We start from the raw sequence: 12292 nt of genomic DNA on the forward strand, positions 1-12292 counted from the left end.
TTCTATCTACTATACACGTGCATATCCTTCCAATCAAACCAAACGTTAAATACGCACAAAGAAGGCCAGTGTCCAACCCAACACCAGATATTACAAAATGCTAAGCACTCTTCTATTTATCATGGACACTTTTCACTATTTTAAACATCTATACATACTGGACCTTTAATGGTGCAATCTTCTAACTTGTTTCTGGTCAGAATGGGCCACTACTTTCTGAGGTGTAGGTCCTGACATATGTTACCAAGTATTCACCCTTTATTTTATTATAGTATTGTCTTTGATTGCTTCCTAGCTGACTGTAATAGCTTGGACCACAAAGAAAACGATTTCATCTGGGTGGAGAAAACAAGGTGAGATATTTGAGTGTTTACATTCTAAGAATACATTCTGTTAAATATACTGCCTCTAACTCTGTTGACTGTGGAGGGTTAGTAAGACTCAAACATGTTTGTGGTTTAATCTTTCCTAGTGAGCCGCCACCATGAGTACGGACGCGGAGATGGCCATTTATGGCGCAGCTGCCATTTACCTTCGTAAGCCAGAGAGGGAGAGGATCGAAGCTCAGAGCGCACCCTTTGATGCTAAGAACGCCTGCTATGTGACTGACAAGGTGGAGTTGTACCTCAAGGGTACAGTTGTGGCCAGGGATGGTGCAAAAATCAGTGTGAAACTCACAGTCAGTCAGGAGGTAAGCCTTTCACATATAACCTATACACTTTTAACCTATAACCTATAATCTATAACCTTTAGCCAAACTGCTGCTTCCTTGAGCAGGTTGAACCTTTCAACACACATAGTTAACAAAAATGTTATTGATCAACATAAAAAAATAGTAATATTCAAGTAGTGTGGAGGATCGTAAAGCACTGGTACTGTGATTCAATTAACCTTGTACCAACATTTCATCAGTAAAAAGTGATCAGTACAGTTGATTTGAGTGTAATCTAGATTTCCCACTGTGTTTCAGACTAAAGACTTTAAAGAAGATGACATCCTGCAATTGAACCCCCCAAAGTATGACAAGATAGAGGACATGGCCATGATGACCTACCTGAATGAAGCCTCTGTGCTGTATAACCTCAAAGAGCGTTACGCAGCATGGATGATCTACGTAAGAGATACATACACATCAGTGAACACAGAAACCTAAACCTAACCCTAACTCTAACCCATAAGAGATACATACACATCAGTGAACACCAGAAACTTAGCACACATTAGCAAACGCAGAGAACATCATCATACAGCATATCAGTATGTTCAACGATACCTAAACTTCCACATTCCAGCTAATCTGACTTGTCTAATTCACATATTTGATCCACTTTATCCAGACCTACTCTGGTCTCTTCTGCGCCACGGTGAACCCCTACAAGTGGCTCCCCGTGTACGACCAGTCAGTTGTTGACGCCTACAGAGGGAAGAAGCGTATGGAGGCTCCACCCCATATCTTCTCTGTCTCTGACAACGCCTTTCAGTTCATGATGACTGGTACGAGCTCTCATGGATGGATGGATAGTTAGATGTGTGACTTTATGATGATGCCTTGAATGCAATAATGTACCAAAATCCAGGGGATGAGTCTGAACAATGTGTTTCTTTGCTTGCAGATAGAGAGAATCAGTCCGTCCTGATTACGTAAGTTGTTCACTAACATGTTACTTTTCAAAAAGTGTTCCTTTATGTATGTTAGGTATTATGAAGTCAATATTGAGTAACAGAGTGAGAATATTTGAGAACATTGATTTGGTTATAAAACGTTTTACGCTAACGTAAAAGTTATAGCAATGTCATTTTATTTTCTTGCTTAATGAATGCTGATATGATCCTAACCCTAAACTTTCTGTGTATTAACCAGTGGAGAATCCGGTGCTGGAAAGACTGTCAACACCAAGCGTGTCATCCAGTACTTTGCCACCATTGCTGTGTCAGGAGGAAAGAAAGGAGAATCATCTGGGAGCTCTGGTAAAATCAAGGTAAGTTGTGCTTGTGTGTCACCATTTAGAGTAAGTTGAGGTGAATGATTCAAAACACATCAACTTTTCTCTAATTCCTTCTAGTTTGACAGAGGGTTTGGGGTGGGTATATGTGCTGTTGGGAGCCAGTAGGCTCAGAGACAGCTGGGTGGAACCATGGGCATTAGACTGGGAGCCAATCAGCTTTCATTAAAGGATTTTTCATGAGGTCTGTACCTCACTATAGCCACCTTCTCAGCTAAAAGGAACAGATGTTGCTGAAAGAGACATGAAATATGAGAGATGTTCAGTTACTAACGCTTTAGCAACTTTGTCTCATTCAGGGGTCTCTTGAGGATCAGATCATTGCAGCTAACCCCCTGCTGGAGGCATACGGTAATGCCAAGACTGTGAGGAACGACAACTCGTCTCGCTTTGTAAGTATGAGGAAAACACTTTGGCAGTTGTAGTTTTTTTGTTGAATGTTTTCTAACCGCCCTGTTCTACCTTAGGGTAAATTCATCAGGATTCACTTCGCTACGTCCGGCAAACTGGCTAGTGCTGACATTGAGACCTGTAAGTTGGTATTAGTCATTTCTCCATACTTACTCCACAAAAATGGTTTTGCAATACTTTACACGTTTCTCTCCTGTTCTCTCTATCAGATCTGCTGGAGAAGTCCAGGGTGTCCTTCCAGCTTCCTGATGAGAGGGGTTACCACATCTTCTACCAGATGATGACCAACCACAAACCTGAGATCGTTGGTACGTCAAAGCAGAGAGCAGGGAAAACTACCTCCCTGCTGTGAAAGTGAAATACTCATATAGTAGCTGCGGCACTAAGTAGAGTCAGAGATATCTAGGTAGAGATAGAGATATAGATATCTAGGTATAAGAGATATCTAGGTAGAGATAGAGATATAGATATCTAGGTATAAGAGATATGTAGGTAGAGATAGAGATATAGAACCCTAGATCTAGGTATAAGAGATATGTAGGTAGAGATAGAGATATAGAACCCTAGATCTAGGTATAAGAGGCATAAGAATTGGGCTTTGGTTGAGTAATGTGCTTGGCTGAGCAGATCATGTATTTGATTTAATAAACAACTTTGTTCTCTGTTCTCCACAGAATCGTGCCTCATCACCACCAACCCCTATGATTTCCCCATGATCAGCCAGGGGCATATCACTGTGGCCAGTATCGACGACAAAGTAGAGCTGGACGCCACAGATGTGAGTCACACAAAGGGTTTTTCTTTGTATCAATGTTTCTTTTGGTGTACCCAGTGTTTATGCCTCCTCTTATAGGGGCATCCACAAGAGCACTCTATATAAAATTTTCAAAATCCTATTGTGCTGCTAGTCTACTAGAGGAATAGAGAAGTCTGACATTTCCTTCCATTCTGACAGTGTGAGTTTATCTTCAATTCCTCACTGTTTTCTGTCCTCGCTAACATGAAATCTCTGTCTTTCAGGACGCCATTGACATCCTGGGATTCAACAAAGAGGAGAAAGCGTACATCTACAAGGTGACAGGTGCTGTCATGCAACATGGCAACATGCACTTCAAGCAGAAGCAGCGTGAGGAGCAGGCCGAGCCAGACGGCCAAGAGGGTGAGTTCCACCTCCGGCCCCAAACATGAACAAAACAACATTTAGCACAAATGCCCAAATCAATCATGAAACATCAGAATAAAACTAGGACTTGTTGACAGAATAAGACACAAGCAGTCTTGTATGGCTCTGTCCTTGAGTCTGTTGCTCCTTCTCTTTCCAGTGGCTGATAAAATCTCCTACCTCCTGGGCCTGAACTCAGCCGACATGCTCAAAGCTCTGTGCTACCCCAGAGTGAAGGTCGGCAATGAGTATGTGACCAAGGGACAGACAGTGCCTCAGGTAGGGCATACATATTATTATCATACCATCTATATTTTTTTTGCCATATTGTGAACAATCTTGAAAAACATTTGGTTTTATAGTGCTTGCGTGTAGGTGCCACCCTGTGGTTCAACAATGTTGAGACGTCATAAAACACAAATGCCGAAATCAGTCAATACCAATATCAATGAAGTCCAACAGAAACATCAACACAGAAAAAGAAAGACAAACACACAGCGCCCCTCCCTCTCTCCAAGTTCATGCAGTCACAATACTTGTATATAGTTTCTCTGATTCAGTGCCCTAATCCTTAAACCCTAAAAACGACCCTCCACCTGCATCGCCTGGCCTACACATGGTCAATATCTCAGTTATTAACTAGAAGTTTTTTTTTTCCAGGTCAACAATTCTGTGATGGCTCTGGCTAAGTCCCTCTACGAGAGGATGTTCTTGTGGATGGTCATCCGTATCAATGAACAGTTGGACACCAAGAATGCAAGGCAGTTCTACATCGGTGTGCTCGACATTGCTGGTTTTGAGATCTTTGATGTGAGTATGTTGTCAAAACAAGAAAACATGTTGTCATTCTGAAAGATTAACAGCCATGAATGATGAAAATATTCCTTTATTCTCAAATTCCATCAACAGTACAACAGCATGGAGCAGCTGTGTATTAACTTCACCAATGAGAAACTGCAACAGTTCTTCAACCACACTATGTTCGTCCTGGAGCAAGAGGAGTACAAGAAGGAGGGAATCATCTGGGAGTTCATTGACTTCGGCATGGACTTGGCTGCCTGCATTGAGCTTATTGAGAAGGTAAGCAGCAATTATTATTATTATTATTATTATAGTTATTGTTGTTATTGTTATTATTGTTATTATTAATAATAATAATCTGTATGTTTTTTTTATTTTTATATATAGTCAGTTATAACTCATATGTGTGATAAAGAGATCAAGTCTGAATGCATGTTTTCATTCAGCTTTTTTGAGCCATAAAAGCATAAAGGTCTGATTACACTCATTAACGGCTGATGTTGCATCCCAACATTTACTCAACATTAGTCTGATACACACCTTTAACCAAGTGTTTAACACCAGATGTTGCATATAGAAAACAATATGTTTAAAGGGTTCATATGCTTCCACCACATGGCTATCAACTTATAACAGTGACTGTTGAAGTTATAAACATGAAAATAGTGTAAATACCAACTTACTAATTTAATTCAAATCTCTTTCTGCACAGCCATTGGGCATCTTCTCCATCCTAGAGGAGGAGTGCATGTTCCCCAAGTCTTCAGACACCACCTTCAAGGACAAGCTGAACAACACACATCTTGGCAAAACCAAGGCGTTTGAGAAGCCCAAGCCCGCCAAGGGCAAGGCTGAGGCCCACTTCTCCCTGGTGCACTACGCTGGCATTGTGGACTACAACATCACTGGCTGGCTGGACAAGAACAAGGATCCCCTGAACGACTCTGTGATCCAGCTGTACCAGAAGTCCTCAGTCAAACTGCTGCCCCTCCTTTATCCTGCTCCTGCAGCTGAAGGTAACATTTGCATCATGTTAATAACTAAGCATTAGCACGATAATTAGCATTAAGCCGGGCAGACACAACATAATTTTAGCCATGAAATTACCCACAACTCAATGTACATATGGGCTGTAAACCTGAGTCAAACCCTAACTTGATCCTGACCTTAAGCCTGACCCTGACCCTAACCCTAACCCTGACTCTGACCCTAACCCTGACCCTAACCCTAAACCTGACCCTGACCCTAACCTGACCCTGACTATTTGGCTATACAGCTGAAATGTTTTACTATTCCGTGGCCAGCGCCATTTCTACTTTAATGAACAAACATTGAAGGGAGTTGATCAGAGATTTATAACACTTTGTTTTACTCTTTGAAAAAGACACTACAAAGAAGGGAGGCAAGAAGAAGGGAGGTTCCATGCAGACTGTGTCCTCCCAGTTCAGGGTGAGCTTTCCTCCTGCCTGCCAGTGTCTGTTGAAAAGTACTATCTCTTCAAAAGTGTGAATTAAGTGTGCATTTTTTGTGAGAGCACTATGTTTTGTAACCCCTCACAGGAGAACTTGCAAAAGCTGATGACCAACCTGAGGAGCACCCACCCTCACTTTGTGCGCTGCCTCATCCCCAACGAGTCAAAGACTCCAGGTACGACACAGAGAGACATACGACAGATTAAGCCCATGATTAAACTACTAATCATCATTACTATCCTTACATTACTGTACAGGTTTATTTAAGGGTTAAGATGCATTTTTGTTTTCCAGGTCTGATGGAGAACTTCCTGGTTATCCACCAGCTGAGGTGTAACGGTGTACTGGAAGGTATCAGGATCTGCAGGAAGGGCTTCCCCAGCAGAATCCTCTATGCTGACTTCAAGCAGAGGTAGAACACACACACACACACACACACACACACACACACACAATAGTGCCCTTCCATGACAGAATTACTTTAGTTTAGTTTATTAGTTCATAGTTTCGTGTCAGTCCCCATTAATTAACAGCAGTACATGGAGCAACTTTAGCCTCCATGGCAGATTTCCATCTGTAGTCCCAAGCAACAGCAGTAACATATTTAACAATTCTCCCCATACAGGTACAAAGTACTGAATGCCGGTGTCATCCCTGAGGGTCAGTTCATGGACAACAAGAAGGCTTCAGAGAAGCTGCTCGGGTCCATTGACATTCCTCACGATGAGTACAAGTTTGGACACACCAAGGTCAGGAGATGTTGCCACATAACAATTTTCCTATATGTTACAATGTGTAACTCCTCCTTTGGACATGCCTGTTTATCTGTGCTCAGGTGTTCTTCAAAGCTGGTCTTCTGGGTGTCTTGGAGGAGATGCGAGATGAGAAGTTGGCAAATCTGGTTACCATGACTCAGGCTCTCTGCCGCGCATACCTGATGAGGAGGGAGTTCGTGAAGATGATGGAGAGGAGGTATGGGATGGAGGATAATCTCTTTAGCAAAATCTTTTAAATATAAATGTGCCTTTCAAAAGCATTAAACTCACTATGCGACAATTGCCTTCCTCTTGTCAACCAGAGAGTCCATCTACACCATCCAGTACAACGTCCGCTCATTCATGAATGTCAAACATTGGCCATGGATGAAGGTCTACTACAAGATCAAGCCTCTGCTGCAGAGCGCTGAGACAGAGAAGGAGCTGGCCAACATGAAGGAAGACTATGAGAAATGCAAAGCTAATCTGGTTAAGGCAGAGGCCCGGAAGAAGGACCTGGAGGAGAAGATGGTATCACTCCTGCAAGAGAAGAATGACCTTGCCCTCCAAGTTGCATCTGTGAGTGACCGGGCTCACAAGGACACACACACACATTCTCTCTCTCTCTCTCTCTCTCTCTCTCTCTCTCTCTCTCTCTCTCTCTCTCTCTCTCTCTCTCTCTCACACAACCATTTGTCCCTAAGTTTGCATTTTTCATAGATTTGTATTGATTTACTGTGTGCCCTTGGACTAGAATCAGTTTATATTTGAATACACATTGAGACACATTGACTTTTTCTTCCCTCCCGAAACCAGGAAGGAGACTGTCTGAACGATGCTGAGGAGAGGTGCGAGGGGCTCATCAAGAGCAAGATCCAGCAGGAGGCCAAACTCAAAGAGACGACCGAGAGGCTGGAAGATGAAGAGGAGATCAATGCTGAGTTGACAGCCAAGAAGAGGAAGCTGGAGGATGAGTGTTCTGAGTTGAAGAAAGACATTGATGACCTGGAGCTAACTCTGGCCAAAGTGGAGAAGGAGAAACACGCCACTGAAAACAAGGTCTCATATCACATACAAACTACACTCTGATCAAACTGTCAATGTCAAACAATCAATTAATCTGTGTTGTGTTGGTCCTGGAAAGAGAGAACATGATTCAAGTGACAGTATATTCAATATAAACTGTTTCCCTTTGTGAGGTGAAGTGACAAGCGACTCTGTTGTGGCTGTGTTCAGGTTAAAAACCTGACTGAGGAAATGGCATCTCAGGATGAGGCTGTTGCAAAGCTCAGCAAGGAGAAGAAAGCCCTGCAAGAGGCCCACCAGCAGACACTGGACGACCTGCAGGCAGAGGAGGACAAAGTCAACACTCTGACCAAGGCTAAGACCAAGCTGGAACAGCAAGTGGACGATGTGAGTGGCCAATGAACACAAAGCTGTGCTAGTGTCAACCAAGATTGTAATGAAAGAGTAAAGCTCATTATCTTCCATAAGTTAAAACTCACAAGAACATCAAACAGTCACATACAAGCTAAGCATTATTAGATGGCTATTATAGTATGAAAGCTAAGGTTGCTCATTTAGTTTGAGGCAATCATCATGAACCTGCACCCCAGTTTATGCTCTAAAAGGCTTTACTTTATTAATCTAGTGTACTTTATCATTGTTGTTCATTATTTAGATTTTGATGACAAATATGTGTGTTTCTCGTCTAGCTTGAGGGTTCTCTGGAGCAAGAGAAGAAGCTCCGTATGGACCTAGAGAGAGCCAAGAGAAAGCTGGAGGGTGATCTGAAACTGGCCCAGGAGTCCGTAATGGACCTGGAGAATGACAAGCAGCAGGCTGATGAGAAGATCAAGAAGTAAACACAAACAAATGACCACAAAGTTGGATTTGATATAAATTGAACATTATTTTTCTTTACATTGTTGCAATATATTGCAATAGAATAAATAAATGTTTCTATTGAAGTCGAAAATACACAAATCTGGACAGATGTCTTTCTGTAAACCAAAGTGAATGCTATGAACCACTTCCACTTCCAAACTGCAATCAATGTGTTTGTGTTCTTCAGGAAGGACTTCGAGACCGCCCAGCTCCTCGCCAAGATTGAGGATGAACAGTCTCTGGGTGCTCAGAACCAGAAGAAGATCAAGGAACTCCAGGTACAGAACAGGACCGTCAGACGGCTCAGTTGGCTGTACAGTGTCTAACAACACTACAGTTACCATGCCTACCATTAACACTACAGTTACCATGGTTACCATTAACACTACAGTTACCATGGTCAGGATTGCTATCAGAAACAGTGATCAATTTATCCTCGTGTTAGCACAGTCCTGGTTTGCAATGGTTCAGTTAGTTCAAGCATGATGCTTAAACACCATAGACTCCGTTCCGTATGTTAACTGTAAGCTGCTTTGGATAAACACATCTTAATAATAAAATAATCATTTGTGTATCCTTTGTTTTGACTGTGTTGTTGATTTCAGCTCTCTGTTTGTGTCTCCCCATTGTAGGCCCGTATTGAGGAGCTGGAGGAGGAGATCGAGGCTGAGCGCGCTGCCAGGGCTAAGGTGGAGAAGCAGAGGGCCGATCTCTCCAGGGAACTTGAGGAGATCAGCGAGAGGCTGGAGGAGGCCGGAGGTGCTACCGCTTCTCAGATAGAGATGAACAAGAAGCGCGAGGCCGAGTTCCAGAAACTGAGACGCGACCTAGAGGAGTCCACCCTGCAGCACGAGTCCACCGCCTCTGCTCTGAGGAAGAAGCAGGCGGACAGCGTGGCAGAGCTTGGCGAGCAGATCGACAACCTGCAGCGCGTCAAGCAGAAGCTGGAGAAGGAGAAGAGCGAGTACAAGATGGAAATTGATGACCTCTCCAGCAACATGGAGGCCGTCGCCAAGTCTAAGGTCAGTGTTTGTATGGATCAGCGTTTCTGGGGGTCAATTCTAATAAACGTGAAAAAGCACAAAGTACAAAGTCCAAAGCCTGGCACTCAGTGCTTGGCACAAGATAATCATGTAAAGTAATAACGGTTTATGTTTCTCTACCAGGGCAATCTGGAGAAGATGTGCCGTACTCTTGAGGATCAGCTAAGCGAGATCAAGACTAAGAATGATGAGAATGTGCGCCAGGTCAATGACATGAGCGGACAGAGGGCAAGACTCCTGACTGAGAACGGTAAAAATGATACTCCAGATACTGTTGAAGTTGATCTAGGACCATCTTACACACGCCATACCATACCCTTAACCAGTAGATTAGATTAGATTAGATGAAACGTTATTGTCATCGCAGAGTACTATATAACGAAATAGAGTTGGGAGTAACACTTAGAATAAATCGAACTTGACATACAAATTAGAATAGCAAGTATTGGCAGGATTACTTTTTGTCCATTACAACACAACTTACTACACCAACAACAATGAACAATAACCATTAAAACTTGGCCATCAGCGAACAGATACCCCATTAACCAGATGCTCTGTTCCCCACAGGTGAGTTTGGTCGCCAGCTTGAGGAGAAGGAGGCCCTGGTGTCCCAGCTGACCAGAGGCAAACAGGCCTTCGTCCAGCAGCTTGAGGAGCTGAAGAGACATGTTGAGGAGGAGGTCAAGGTAAGGGACTCAAAGTAGACTCCACCAACCACAACATTTTGACTACAGCTTCACTGACGCTTTTACACATTCTCTCTCTGTCCTTCTCTCACTCTGTCCTTTTCTCTCTCTCCTTCTCTCTCTCCTTCTCTCTCTCGCCTTCTCTCTTTCTCCTTCTCTCTCTCTCTGTCCTTCTCTCTCTCTCTGTCCTTCTCTCTCCTTCTCTTTATCCCTGTCACCTCTTCTATTTCTCTCCCTAGGCTAAGAACGCACTGGCCCACGGTGTCCAGTCTGCCCGCCATGACTGTGACCTCCTGAGGGAGCAGTTTGAGGAGGAGCAGGAGGCCAAGGCAGAGCTGCAACGCGGCATGTCCAAGGCCAACAGTGAGGTGGCTCAGTGGAGGACCAAGTACGAGACTGATGCCGTCCAGCGCACTGAGGAGCTGGAGGAGGCCAAGTGAGTCACACACAATATATTGTACCATTTACCTCAAGAGCCAGATGTGCAGACATTCTCTGACACAATCCCTCAGACGTGAAGATTTAAAATCCTTCATCTGTCGAACAGGAAGAAGCTGGCCCAGCGTCTGCAGGAGGCAGAGGAGACCATCGAGGCGACCAACTCAAAGTGTGCCTCTCTGGAGAAGACCAAGCAGAGGCTGCAGGGAGAGGTGGAGGACCTCATGATTGACGTGGAGAGAGCCAATGCTCTTGCTGCCAACCTCGACAAGAAGCAGAGGAACTTTGACAAGGTGTGAAATAACAAAATAAATATATTCCTTGCTAGCAACATATCGGCCTAAATTTAATTGATTAAATGGGTGTATTGTTACATCATATTTCTTATTACAAAAGCCCCAAGCCCTCAATACAATAATGGACAGAAAATGGCTGCAAAATATTACATGGATCACATGAATCACATGGATTTCTTTAGGTCTTGGCAGAGTGGAAGCAGAAGTTCGAGGAGGGCCAGGCAGAGCTGGAAGGAGCTCAGAAGGAGGCTCGTTCTCTGAGCACGGAGATCTTCAAAATGAAGAACTCCTATGAGGAGGCTTTGGATCAGCTGGAGACTCTGAAGAGAGAGAACAAGAACCTGCAACGTGAGTCCAACAGCAGCAGTTGTATTTGGCTTGCGAAGGGGTGTCTAATTTGATCAAGCCACATATGATTGACCTTGTTCTTAAGAACAATGTAGACATATTTTAATACACTTAGCTTTGACAGAATTGTACCTTTTTTTCTTATCACAATATAATACAAAGAAAATCTCCCTGTTCTGAATGACTTCTGTGTTTATGTTTGCAGAGGAGATCTCTGACCTGACTGAGCAGATCGGGGAGACTGGCAAGAGCATCCATGAGCTGGAGAAGGCCAAGAAGACTGTGGAGACAGAGAAGTCTGAGATCCAGACAGCCTTGGAGGAGGCTGAGGTAGAAACTAATGCTGTTTAATCCTGTTCATTGGAGCAATACTCCTCCTTTTATTTAACCTTTCCTGTCCACGTTACTCTCATTTAGATCAAATATGTGGTTTAAGTAAGACCTGCTCCTCCTATACCTATATGTATTCCCACATTTGAATCACATACACTGGCAGGCCCCTAACCAGAGCAACCCTTAGTCCATGAGTGGCAGTCCATAACTCCCCCCCACAAACAAAGTGTGAATACTGATTTGTTTTGTTCAGGGTACACTGGAGCACGAGGAGTCCAAGATTCTGCGTGTGCAGCTGGAGCTGAACCAGATCAAGGGTGAGGTGGACAGGAAGCTGGCAGAGAAGGATGAGGAGATGGAGCAGATCAAGAGGAACAGCCAAAGGGTGGTGGACTCCATGCAGAGCACCCTGGACTCAGAGGTGAGGAGCAGGAACGACGCCCTGAGGGTGAAGAAGAAGATGGAGGGAGACCTGAACGAGATGGAGGTCCAGCTGAGCCACGCCAACAGGCAGGCAGCCGAGGCCCAGAAACAGCTGAGGAACGTCCAGGGACAGCTCAAGGTAAAATAAATCCCAAAATAAAAATAAATTCTTAAAAAAAAAAAGGAGCAACATTGCAAGTCTCGTGAAAATGGAGATAGGTATTCGTCTAT

At 43.7% G+C, this 12292-nt stretch overlaps 1 pseudogene across 1 annotated transcript; it reads left to right on the forward strand.

Annotated features, from left to right (window-relative positions):
- Positions 1-484: 484 nt before the first annotated feature.
- On the forward strand, positions 485-12084 carry LOC308161400 (myosin-4-like; annotated as a pseudogene). Its single transcript has 32 exons — positions 485-691; positions 971-1114; positions 1338-1494; positions 1614-1641; positions 1862-1979; positions 2303-2395; positions 2471-2534; positions 2624-2722; positions 3089-3192; positions 3435-3573; positions 3737-3855; positions 4237-4386; positions 4486-4656; positions 5090-5393; positions 5762-5826; positions 5937-6024; positions 6144-6261; positions 6475-6598; positions 6685-6821; positions 6928-7183; positions 7421-7663; positions 7841-8017; positions 8320-8465; positions 8679-8769; positions 9124-9513; positions 9658-9784; positions 10105-10223; positions 10463-10659; positions 10771-10954; positions 11140-11305; positions 11511-11635; positions 11892-12084. The product of its transcript is annotated as a myosin-4-like (transcript).
- Positions 12085-12292: the final 208 nt, after the last annotated feature.

Source organism: Nansenia antarctica, assembly GCF_963989245.1.
Source record: "Nansenia antarctica genome assembly, chromosome: 7".
NCBI classification, from domain to species: Eukaryota; Metazoa; Chordata; class Actinopteri; order Argentiniformes; family Microstomatidae; genus Nansenia; species Nansenia antarctica.